This window comes from Eptatretus burgeri, chromosome 4, assembly GCF_056783735.1.
Source record: "Eptatretus burgeri isolate ZD-2024b chromosome 4, Ebu_testis_v1, whole genome shotgun sequence".
Taxonomy (NCBI): domain Eukaryota; kingdom Metazoa; phylum Chordata; class Myxini; order Myxiniformes; family Myxinidae; genus Eptatretus; species Eptatretus burgeri.
The window spans coordinates 38,366,106-38,379,707 of NC_140964.1; the positions used below are offsets into that span (position 1 = coordinate 38,366,106).

Sequence of the window (13,602 nt, forward strand, 5' to 3'; positions counted from 1 at the left end):
ATTTGCATTTCAGCTGCTCCTCCTTTACCCTCAGACCCATTGAGGCACAGCCAAGTGAGCCTTATAAAAAAACTATATTTTTTTTAAAACCCCAAAATAACCCATATTTAAAAAAAAAAAAATCAAATAATTCTGGCTGCCAAACATTTGTGACCTATCAATTATTCCTTCACAAACTTGTAAACCCATGGCTTGGGGAACATTTGTGTGAAGTTTCCCCTCTATTTGTCCAGCCATTCTGGAGAAGATTATTTTTAATAGGTCTTAGGGTAAATACAAAATGGATGCCAAACCATGTGACCGATGACATCGCATGTGTGAACCTTTTGTTCTTCATGGATAGGCGGTCATACGTGTGAAGTTTTGCCTTGTTCTGTTCAGCCACTTCAGATAAGATTTTTGAAGGTGTTTTTTGTTTAAACAATATGGCTGCCGACTCACGTGACCGAAGAAGTCATCAATATATTTCTTTTCTGTGGACTATTTTATCCTGAGATGACCCTCAAAAATTTTCATACTGATCAGATGTAGCATTCTACATATGCAAATATGACATCATCACGAAGACACCGATGGCGTCATTTAAAAAAAAAAAAACTGTTCAGCCACTTCAGAGAAGAAGATTTTTGAAGGGTTTTTTGGTTTAAACAACATGGCTGCTGAATCACGTGACCGATGACGTCATCATTTTTTTTCTTTTTCTGTGGACCATTTTATCCCGAGACGACACCGATGATGTCTTTTTTTAATCACACTTATTCCCCATGTTGAGTACTTGCTATGTGCCAAGTTTCAATTTTTTCCTTGGTGTAGTTTCAGAGATACAGAGATCCAAAGTTTTCCCGTTTTTTCAACATGGCTGCCACACCACATGACCAATGACATCATAATTATCATTAAAACATTCTGCATGAGTAGTCGCACCAATGGTGGAAATTTCATCTCACATTGTCAAGAGTTCTGTGGTCGGTTTCAGACTTGAGTGCAGTATCCCCATTTGCCATATCAAAAATAACTTGCTCGCAAAATTATTTACTGTCCGACTATATTGTTTTGGAACCGGGGTTTGGGGCTACAACGTGGGGGGTTCCCCCAGGCTTATCTTCCCGATCTCCGGCCCTAAGGCCGCCAGCCACAGATAACTCCGTGGTCCAACGGGCTGCAGATCTTATACAGCCGTAGCCGCTTGACTTAGACAACTGGCCTAGCAGGGTTACGTTTCGAGGTTTCCACAATACTTTTCCATTGGCACGGCAACTTAGAGGCCATACCCTTGGTCCCGCATCTGGTGATCTTCTGCTGAGTGAAACAGCCATGAAAACCTGGAAGGTTTGCTTCCCCACCAGCACCAGCTCGTTACGTGAGGTGAGTCAATTAGTGGGGGAGATAACCTCCCAGGCAAACAGTAAGTGCGGACTATACTAGATCAATGAAGGAAAAGACACGACGAGCAGATTAAGAAGAACAAGCACCAAATGTTTATTTACACGGGTGAGGAAAACATGTGGTACGTTTTAAAACAGGGGTTTATTTCCAGGCATTCATACAACAGGACATACAGAAATCTGTGTAGGGTGTGCAGCAAAAGACAAACAATGTGGCCCAAAAGTAAAAATGACAAAAGAACAGAGTTTTCACCGTTTCTATCTCTTTTGTACAATCTTACTTATTTAACAATACAAGGTGCTATCAGGATCATTCCATGGAAGGGTAGATAAGTGGGAAATAAAAGAGAAAGTTTGAGGCATTCGTCGGCCTCTGCGCTCACTGCGCATGGGCTGGTGAGCCCGACACTTTCCTGTTCTGGGAGAAAGGCAAGGGAGAGGGGGCTGGGACAGAGGAGTGTCATTGTACGGCTGGGTTATTGTTCCACCTCGTCCCCGTGTGGCACTCCACTTCATCCGGTGGTGCTTCTCCTTAAACCCACCACAAGAAAGTCCACCCGAAATAACCTCAAAAATCCCTGAATTCTTTTTGGAATGCTACTTTATATGCTTCAAGCGGGGTGGAGCCCAGCGTGCCAATTAGCCCAGACTTCACCTGTGTCCTGACGTCACCCTCTCCGCGAACTCGTCAGACCGGAAATGGCTGCATTCACTTTCTAGGCTGGCCACGGGGCCAACCTCCTGACTTAACATGGGGGCAGCATGCATTGCTCCCCACTGGTAGTGCAAGCGTTCCGGAGGTCGCGGATGGTTCCCTGGGCAGCGCGATGGTTGCTGCCAACAGAGAGGAATGACAAAAATGTCAGTGCCAACTTGTACTAGATGGCAGTGAGCGTGGTTGGTTGGGGCACTCCAAGCGGGGAGGAGCAGCACCCAGAGTAGGCATAATTGTGGTTGTTGTCATCAATCACAGGCGAGTGGTTGAGATGGTGGTTGGAGCAGTGTTTGAATGGAACCATGGTTGAAGAGCACCAGTTGAGGCTGAAGTGGATGGCGTGCGAGCAAAGCGAGACGATGGTTGTTGGTTTTATGGTGTGGAGGTAATTGTACTCTTGTGGTGGTGGCATGGTTGAAAGTGGTGTTGAAAGCTGGTTGAAAGTGTTGGTGGCAGTGTGGTTGAAAGTGGTATGGCGGTTGAGTTCTGGCACACGATTCAAATGGAGTTTTGGTAGCAATATGCTAATGAGGTTGCGCATGCAGTTTCAAAGGGGTTTTACATTAAAATATAGAAAAATGGGGAGAAAGTGTGGAAAAAACCCCGGAACTAATCCCTCACAAGGAATATTCCTCTGTAGCCCATTAGCACATCTGTAACAAGTACGAATAAATAACTATCGCAGGAAATGCTATACGTTGTGTGCAATAGCCTTGGAGGTCTCGGTTCCCAGAACCTCCACACTATCACGTTTCCTTCACCAGACTCGTCTCAAGTCACCAGGCCTTAGGGTACACATGCCGGTGTAGTCCCCTCTAAGGCAATTACCTACGGATCCCTGAGTGTGACACTTCAAAAGTTCCACCTTCCCAAAAATAATAAAACCTAATGTGCTGTGTAACTGAAATAACTGACTCATGCAGACAGCCTTATGCTAAATTGCCAGAATTTGAAGCGAAACACTTACCCAGGTGGGTTTAACAATTTAACTTATTTACAATTCTGATCCAAGATATCCAAAAAATTCTGATCCAAAAAATATAATAAAATGTTCTTGGCATGTGGAAATGTTCTTTGGCACATCGAATGGTGGACCAGGGTGTATCTACAGTGGTCACAAAGTTTGTGGTGCTCTTACCAGATTGCTGGAGGTGGCCTTTCCTAACACGGGCAGGCATTTGATATGGCCAAAACACAAGAGCACAAACCTTCTCTTATTGTGGTGTCGGTTGCCCACATAGCAGTCCTTGGTGGCATGTAGCGATAGTGGCTGCCCACAAAGCAGTCCATGTGCAAGATGATAGTGGATGCTCACACAGCAGTCCTTCGTGGTTGAATAAATATTAAATCATTCTGGCTGCCAGACCATGCGTCCGATCAGGTTGAAATTTGAAAGATAATTCCTCATGCATACTCGATCATAAATGTGAAGTTTCACGTCGATTGATGAGACAGTTCAAGAGAAATATATATTTTAAAGATTTTTTGTTAAATCCATATGGCTGCCAGACCATATGACCTATTAATTATTCATGAACACCCTGGCATCCTAAAGGCTTGGGGAACATGTGGGTGAAGTTTCACCTCGATCTGTCAAGCCGTTCTGGAGGAGTTTTTAAAGGTTTATGCTTTAAAAACAAAACCATAGATGCCAAACCATGTGGCCTATGATGTCATAGGTGGAGATTTTATTCTTCATGGATAAGCGATCATACGTGTAAAGTTTCGTCTCGAACTGTTTAGCCGTTTAAGAAAAAGATTTTTGAAGGCTAATTTGTTGAAAAAAAAAAAAAATGGCTGCTGAACCACTTGATTGATGACATCAATTATTCCCCCCAGCCCCCCCCCCCCCGACATTAAATTTAGCTCTAGATATCCCTCGAATTTTCATACCGATCGGATAGTGTTCGATGTTTGCAATTATGATGTCATAACGAAGCCACCTATGCCATAAAAAAGGAAACACTTGTTTCCCACGGGGAGTACATGACATGTGCCAAGTATCAAATTTTTTGATGGAGCACTTCCTGAGATACAAAAGTCCAAAGCTTTTCCTTTTTTCCAACATGGCTGCCACACTACATGACCTATGAGCTCATAATTGTCATTACAACATTCACATTCCACAAGAGTCGTCACACCTATGGTGAAATTTTTGTGTCAATCAGATAAGCGGTTGCGGAGGAAACAAAATTATCACGGATAACCCGAAAACAATGCCTCCAGTGACTTCGTCAGTGGAGGTATAAAAAGAAGACAGTAAAAAAACAAAACAAAACAAAAAAAAACATGTCTGCAAAAACATGAAGTGTTCTTAAAATAACATTCTAGGAAATGTCCGAAAAAGTTTCAACACAATCTAAAATGAGATAAAAGGCACACCAGGTTACATTTCCAAAACAATCCTAACTGCAAATGCAGATCTTTGACACATTCAAAATGGATAATAAGTCACATTCCTGTGATCGATGGACTTCTGCCATGGTGAAGAAATTCAGAATATTATCATCGACTCTGGCAGCAGCAGCAGCAACAGCAGGCATTCCAGGAATTGCCAAAGCACACGTGGTGAATTTTTTTCTGCTCATGACAAGTCACACATGCATATAAAGGGGTCCCTGTACAGGTACAGTGTCTTCATAAAGTATTCACACTCCTCGACTTTTGTCACATTTTGTTGTGTTACAGCCTGAATTTAAAATGGATAAAATTTAATTTTTTTTGTTACTGATCTACATAATATACCCCATAATGACAAAGTGAAAACATGTTTTAAATTTTTTTACAAATTAATTATATAACAAAGGGGCAATACCCCTGAGCGTAGCAGCTGGATAAGATAACCAGGGAACCAATGGGAGGCATGGATGACCAACAAAATATGTAATGGAGAAGAAAGTAAAGACGAAACTGATGGATTTTTATTTTGATGTCGTGAATAAACTTTAGTACATCACGGGTGATGAAGGCGGTGGTCAAGTTTCATCGCAATTGTGTTTGTCGTTTGAGAAGAAAGGAAATATCTCTTTAGGGGGGCAACTCCCCACCCCCCCCATAAACTCCCTCCATAGACCCCCTTAGGCCACAATTTTTTGGGGTGAACATTGTGGTAAAACTTCATCGAAATCGTATGTGTAGTTTCAGAGAAGTTGAAAGTATTTGTGGACGGACGTACGGACGGACGGACGACGCGCCATTCCATAAGCTCCTCGGAACTAAATTCCAGGTGCGCTAATGAAAATCAGAAATGTCTTGAGAAAACAAGTATTCAACCCCTTTGCTACAATACTCCTAATTGAGCTCAGGTACATTTCCTTTGATCATACTTGATATGTCGCTACACCAACTTTATTGGAGTCCACCTGTGGCCAAGCCAATTGATTGGACATGATTTAAGAAAGAAACACACCTTTCTATATAAGGTCCCACAGTTGACAGTGCAAGTCAGAACAGAAACTCTACCATGGAGTCCAAGGAATTGTCTGTATAATTCCAAGATAGAATTGTGAAAGTTGCCAAGAGCACCGTGAGCTCCATCATTAGGAAATGGAAAACATACAGAACTATCCAGACCCTTCCTAGAGCCGTCCATCCGACCAAACTGGCCATTAATCTATTTTAAATTCAGTATGTACCACAAGAAAATGTGACATAAGTCGAGGGGTGTGATACTTTCTGAAGGCACTGTATGTTAAACCAGTGGCCATGGAACTGTGAGTAATGTGTTCACTGGAATGCCTGACATTCATGACATCCTTTAACTCTTTGCTCCAAGTCAATATCCATTCGTGGCCACCACATGTAGCTTCTTGCCAAAGCCTTCATCTGTACAATACCTGGGTGGCCCTCGTGCAGCATGTCAACCATCTGGCGTCGGTATTGAGCTGGCAGTACCACCCGTGCTCCCCATAGCACACAACCTGCATGAACACTCAGTTCCTGTTTATGACTTGCGAATGGTTTGAACTCTTCCTGTGGCAATGTGCCTGGCCAACCCCCGATGATGTACTCACGAACGCATGAAAACACAGGGTCCCTGCCTGTCATTAGCCGTACATGCGTAGAGGTGATCAGTGAACTCTTCATCGTGTCCATCAAGTGTCACTTCTCCCGGAGTTGGAGCATCCGGCCCAGTCAGGGCACATGGAAGACGGTTCAGCGTGTCTGCATTGGCATTGGCCACGCCAGGTTTGTATACGATATGGTAATCAGAGGCTGCAAGGGTTAAGCCTGGTGTTGGCGCAGTGGTGAGGGCAGCGGCTTGGGATCCAAAAGGTCCTGAGTTCAAGCCCCGTTGGGCCACTGAATTAATACACCAGGGGGTTGACTCAGCCTGTCATCCTTCCGAGGTCGGCGAAATGAGTACCAGTGTACTGGGCCGGTGTATACCCCGGTTAAAATAGGTGTACCATATCCCTGTGTCGTAAGAGGCGACCAGGGTTGCTTCAGGAAGGGCATCCGGCGTAAAACATGTGCCAAATCACGATGCGGAATATAATCATGATCCGCTGTGGCGACCCCCTAATGGGAGCAGCCGAAAGAAGAAGAAGAAGGCTGCAAGGGTTAATGGCCAAAGCTGAACTCGAGGTGATGCGATTGTTGGAATAGCCCGCTTTTCATTAAATAACCCTAGCAAGGGCTTGTGGTCTGTATTTATTTGAAAGGCACGGCCATACAGATAGATGTGGAATTTCTTAACTCCAAAAATTACTGTGAGGCCTTCCTTATCGACCTGCGGGTATCTGTGCTCTGCATTATTCAACGTGTGCGAAGCATACCAGATTGGTCTCTCTGTCCCATCTGGCATTATGTGCGCCAGCATTGCTCTGACATCATATGGACTGGCATCACATGACACCACTAGTTTCTTGTGATCATCGTAATGAGTCAGGACGTGTGTGGACATCAGCAAGCACTTTGCTTTTTGGAATGCTCCTTGTTGATCGTTCTTCCATTGCCACCACACCTCCTTCCGTGGTAGGCGATGTTGCGGCTCAAGTGCAGATGCAAAATCCGGCAAAAACTTGCCATAGTAGTTCAGTTGCCCAAAGAAGGACTTCAGTTCTTTTACATTCTTTGGTGCAGATGCCTCGGTGATCACCATGACCTTCTCATCTGTCGGCTGTATCCCGTTCACAGTTAACATATGGTTGAAGTATGTGACTTCAGCAGCGAGAAAAATGCTTTTATGTTGTAATCACAACCTCGCATCTTGTAACTTCTTAAGGTTGCAAAGATGGTCGCTAACCAGCTTCAAAACCGGGACGTCTCCCAGTTTCCTTGGTGTGAACAAACTTGGCACGAGCTTGGATGGCAGCACACCGCAAACACTCAGCATTATGGACCGTTGTGTCTCCATACTCGTTATGTCGTTAGCTGCGAAATAGTGCTGCATATGCTCCGCATACAGGGACCATTCTTCCTCTTCGGCTTTAAACTCTGATCGTCACAAATGTGGCCATGACTTCAGGAAAAGAGAACAAGGCAGTTGCCAAGGCAAAATAGTTAATCTCGTCGCCAGATGTCCAGTTCTCCCTGAACCGAAACAGGGGTTACCAGAACACCACCATTGTCGAACAAACTTTTCATCCAACCATCGTACACCAGACCTTTCCACGCATGCGCAGACGCAACATAGCAATACATCACATAATGGACTTGCATGAGTATAATTGAGGGGGTGGGAGGGGCGGGGGGAGAGATCACATTTCAGAGGTTATTGCCTCCACCACCGAAGGTAGATGAAGGTTGTTTTCAATAATCTGTCTGTGAGCAGGATATCGCAAAACGTTGTGGACAGATTCGGACGAAACTTGGTGGACAGGTTAGGTATGTGTCAAGGATGAATTGATTAAATTTTGGTGACGATCCAGATCCGAGAATTAAAAAAAAATTTGTAAATGATTCTTCACCATGAAGAGATCAGGTCAAAAGCAATATATTACAGAGCACGATATCTCAAAACGTTGTGCATGGCTTATGACAAAACTTGCTAGATGCATTGGGTAGGTGACAAGAACAAGCCGATTCGATTTTAGTTTAAGTCCGGATGCAGATCTGGCCCATTAATGGGATACAAAATGTAAACTGTTCAGCCTGGCGGAAGGATGCACTCTACCGAATGCAAGTTTCATTTTATTGAATATCCATATCCATATTTTGATTCACTTAACGGTAAAGCAACTCCAGTTTCAAAAGTAGAATGACAAAATCTGATCACGACCGAATTTTTCATGTCACGTCTACATACGTACACATGGTTCAAGGTTAAGCACGGGATGCATTTTCCTGGAACATAGCAGTAAATGAGAAAATTATTCAGAAGCCTGAGCATTTATCAAGAACAATTTGGTGAAGTATGCATCTTTGACAAATGGCATGGGAACTCAAGGTTTTGTTTATTTAATTTTAATCCCAAAGCGAGAGTGGTTGCAATGGCAACTGTTTTACAGCGTCCCACCCCCCACCCAAAAACGAGACTTTAGAATGGGGCTCCTGGCAAATAAATACTGTGATGTCAGACTCAAGGACAGTCAATAATGATGTCCAATGATGTGATAACAGAATGAATGTCTAAAAAGATCAACAACATGTGTAAGCAACATTAAAGTGAATCACTGCTGCAATCATCCTTCTCACCCCCAACACTGGAGAGGTTCCGAAAGGAGTTATTGCCATTCCTGGTGCAAAGCAGCCGACAACTATGCCAGAATCTAAACAGGAAGGTCCATTTTCTTAAATCTATGCCCAAAAGCCTGGTGTTGGCTCAATGGTTAATGTGGCTGGCTTAAGATCTTAGGGTCTTGAGTTTGATCCATTGTCGTGCTGTTAATCAACACCAGGTGGGGCTGACTCAGACTGTCATCCTTCCGAGTTCAGTGAAATGAGTACCAGTGTACTGGTATAGGGGCACAGCATTACTGCATCACTGCTTCAGTGGCACAGTCACACCCCCAGGAAATGATGCAACCAGCAGCTATAGGCTTCACACGATAGCTATCTTCGCAGAATAGTGTTCCAAACGTGCTCCATTTTCATTTTTTAATGCAGAGTCGAGGCTTGTGGAGGAGTTGGAACATAACGGATAAGGACGCAACAAAACAAAAGAAACAGTGAAAAGAGAGGGGGGAAACACACCAAGAGCAGTTACGAGGGACAAAATAGAGGGAGACTTGGAGAAATAAGGGATGTGGGGGAAGAAAAGAGGGATGCAGCCACAAACTCTCAGGAAGGTTGTCAAAACGTGGAACAAGAACGATCCAAAATGTCCCCAAGGTACTTTTCACCTGTCAAGTTACCCCATACAGTGACAAGTTCAAATTTACAATTGTAAAAGGCAGCCCCATATCATAACAGATCCACCACCAAACAGGATGGACCCTACAATGGTATTGACTGTATAGGTTGTGTCAGATTGCTGCAAACCCGGATTTTTGCCATCAGTTACATGCATCACACTGATGGATCTTCCTCAAGGATACACGATTTCAATGTTGACATGGTCGGCACCATGCCAAGTGGGCTGCTTTGTGTTCTGTGGTGAGAAGGAGACGACTTATCGGTCTGCTGGCTTTGTAAACTTCAGCACGAAGCCGGTTCCAGTGGATAACCTCTGAAGGAGATTCCATTCATGTCACAACACTGTGCTTTTGGCAAAGGTAATGCATCTGAAAAGAGCTGCATTTTCTCTGTTCGAGATCACCTTGGGTCGTTCATATTGAGGCCTATCTTTAAGCATCATTAGTTTGCTGATGTTTGCAGACAATCTGCTGATAATAATCCGATGGAAGCCAAGTTGACGTCTAATTTCATTGCAAGATATCTGAGCAGTTCATCCCATTAAATTTCCAGCTTTGGACTTAACAAAGTCTTAAACGGGCCATAGTTAGTCTGCCAATGGAAGTACGCAACAGTATTGTTATGTTCTCCAAACCTTGACTGGGTTAAACGTTTTTTTAATATATTTTTTTTCAACTTGATAGCCCCTACCATGCTGTACATGCTCGGCATTCAAAACTGCCTTCACCAAGCAATGAATGTAAAGATCACCATTGCGCAGCAAGTGCAGCTTTGTAGATTTTCCTGCAATTTCCCAGGGGCAGAGGGAAAGGTGGACAAGCATGTCTTGCCCACAATTGGCTGAAAGGCAGAAGTGAGGCGTTTCGAAAACTAGTTATGGGTAGACAGACAGATCGACAGACATACACGTAACAGGCAAAATTCCCCTAACTTAAATTTAGTGAAAAAAATGTTGGGTTCACCCCCCAACTATTATTTAAGGATGTGAGGTGAAAACTAGAAGAGCATTCTTCAATATCATGACATCACCAGATATGACTCCGCTCACATTATGATATCATTATTACAAGTTTCACATCGATTGATGAAGCCGTTCAAAAGAAATAACATTTTAAAAGATTTTCATCGAATCCAATTCATGAACACCCTTGTATCCACAAAGCTTGGGGAACGTGGGTGAAGTTTCCCCTCAATCTATCAAGCCATTCTCCAGAGGATTTTTAAGGGTTTATTGTTCGAAAAAAATCATAGCTGCCAACCATGTGACATATGATGTCATAGATGGAGGACTTTTTGTTCCTCATGGATAGGCGATCATAATGATAAAGTTTTGCCTCAATCAGTTCATCTGTTTCAGAGAAGATTTTTAACAGCTTTAATATGAAATTATACATATATATCTGACGAACCACATGACCGATGACATCAATTTCCCACCCCCCCCCCACCACCTGCCATACAATTTATCCATAGATTTTCAAAAATTTTCACATTGATCAGATAAAGTATTTGACGTAAGCAATTATGACATCATCAAAAAAAAAAATAAACCAATGTCACCCGCAGGGTGACCCGTATCTTGCCAAAAGGTGACCATGTGCGACTTCTTTAAGGTCACACTGAGGTGAACAGAGCTGCTATCCACCAGGAGTGACTCCTTGAGGAATATCTGCCTACGAGAGATTCCGATGAGAATCGTTCTACAGAGTAACCATGAAAAATATGCTTTTGCCTCATAACGTCACCAAATGACGTCATAATGTCTCAAGCTTGACATATCTAGAAAGCACTCATCGAGGTGTTCAATTTGAGGTACTACACGATATGGTTCCTAAAACTTGAAAATTTGACCTTGGGGTCAAATATGTTTGACCTGAGGCGCTAACCATGAAGGTCAAGGTCAATCGCCACCAAAAATTAATCAGCTGAGCGCCAGACCATGAACTATATTCCCATGAAGTTTGAAGACGATCCGATCAAAATTAGTCAAAAAATAAGGGTTTCGTCGACTCCCCTGATTTGCGACAAAATGACCTTGACCTTCAAAATTTTATGCGCTGAAAGGGACCTCTATAGGCCTCTGATATGCGAAGTTACAAAAATTTCCAATGATAACTGTGCTCTGCAGAGTGATTTATGCATGATTACAGACCAAAAAAAAACAAAAAAAAAACATATGAAGGTCAAGGCCAATCGCCACCAAAAATTAATCAGTTGAGCGCCAGACCATGAACTATATTCCCATGAAGTTTGAAGACGATCCGGTCAAAATTACTCAAAAAATAAGGGTTTCGTCGACTCCCCTGATCTGCGACAAAGTGACCTTGACCTTTGACCTTCAAAATTTTGTGCACTGAAAGGGACCTCTATAGGCCTCTGATATGCGAAGTTACAAAAATTTCCAATGATAACTGTGCTCTGCAGAATTTATACGTGATTACATAACAAGACAAACAAACAAACAAACAAAAAACATACAAGCTGACTAACATATCTTGCAAAAACTTCGTTTTGGCAAGATAAAAATCACATTTCCCATGGGGAGTACTTGACATGTGCCAAGTTTCAATTTTTTCCATGGTGCGGTTTCAAAAATAGAGATCCAAATTTTCCCCTTTTTTCCAACATGGCTGCCACACCACATGACCTATGACATCATAACTACCATTTAAACATTCTACATGAGTTCACACACCTTTGGTGAAAATTTCATGTCACTCAGATCATGTCAATCAAATCAAAAAAAAAAAAATCAAAATCAAATCAAAGTCAATCAATCAAATTTTTGATCAAATTGGATCAAAAATCATGCCAATGAATCAAAAAAAAAAAAAAAAAAAAAAAAATCGGTTGAAGAAAAAACAGAAAATTAGTATGGACAGACGGATGAACATATGGATATCCTATAAATATCATGCCTCTGATGACTTCATCAGGTAAGGTCAGGTCAGGTATGGGAGCATGTGCCAGAGAAGCGCGTGGCTGAGTCCACTTTCCGCTGGTACTCCAGGGGCCTCCGTCTGGCCATCCCCCAGGCAGATGCCTGGCCCATCACCATCTCCTTGAGATGCCGATCAACCTGCTGCAACCACAAGGTACGTGGTCGGCCCATTGGCCTCCTCCACTCAGGAAAATCCCTCGCTGAGAGAATCTGGTGAGCAGGATCAGCGTCAGGAAAACGAGCCACATGTCCATACAGCCACAGGTGACGCTCAAGGACCATGCAGGTAACAAATCTCATTTGAGTCTCTCTCAGCAACTGCTCGTTGGACACAAAGTCCGTCCAGCGATAGCCAAGGATTCTCCAGAGACCTGGTACCAAAGGGATTAAGTCTACGTCTCAGATCGTAGGTCAGAGTCCAAGTCTCGCATCCATAGAGCAAGACTGGAAGCATCAAGGACCTGAATACTCGGACTTTCGTCCTCCCGCACAGGTACCGGCAGCGCCACACCCCATTATCCAGTGAATCCATGAGCCCCCAGGCCCAACCCAGATGTCCATTGACCTCTGACTCACAGCCAGCAGAGACATGAATATCACTGCCAAGGTAAGTGAATCTCACCACGACCTCAACATCCTCACCATAAACAGTCACAGACAGGACAGCAGCATCCAAGATGTCATTGAAAGCCTGGATCTTAGTTTGACCAAGGAAACCCGTAATCCCAGCAGCTCTGACTCCTCATTCAGCACCTCGAGGGCCCCCGAAAGGATATCTAAAGTCTCCGCAAAGATGACTGCACCATCTGCGAAATTAAGGTCAGAGATCTTGACATTCCCAAACGATGCACCGCAGCTTGATCTCTCCGACATCCTCCCTAGAATCTAGTCCATACAAGTGCTGAAAAGTGTGGCAGCCAGCACATACCCCTGACGGACTCCAGTAAGAACTGGAAATAAGTCACAGATGGTACCACCATATCTCACAGCATTCTTAGTACCATAGTGGAATTCAGACATCAGATCGATCAGTTTTGGTGGCACCCCACGAAGACCTAGAATCCTCCAGAGGGCATCCCGATTAACTGAATCGAACACTTTACAGAGATCAACATAGGCTGCAAGCAGCCCCTGCCGAAACTCTCATCTGTGTTTGGTGAGGACCCAAAGAGCAAGGATACTGTCAATCATTAACCTCTTTGGTGTAAAGCCTGACTGCTCTGGACGCTGGTGCTCAAGCAGATGGTGGCGAACCCTATTAA

The 13,602-nt window shown here is 43.5% G+C and overlaps 1 protein-coding gene across 3 annotated transcripts in view; it reads right to left on the reverse strand.

The window, feature by feature from the left end:
* LOC147027839 (mitogen-activated protein kinase kinase kinase kinase 5-like) overlaps positions 1–13,602 on the reverse strand; it is a 180,226-nt gene that overhangs the window by 104,620 nt on the left and 62,004 nt on the right. The gene's annotated exons all lie outside the window — the stretch shown is intronic.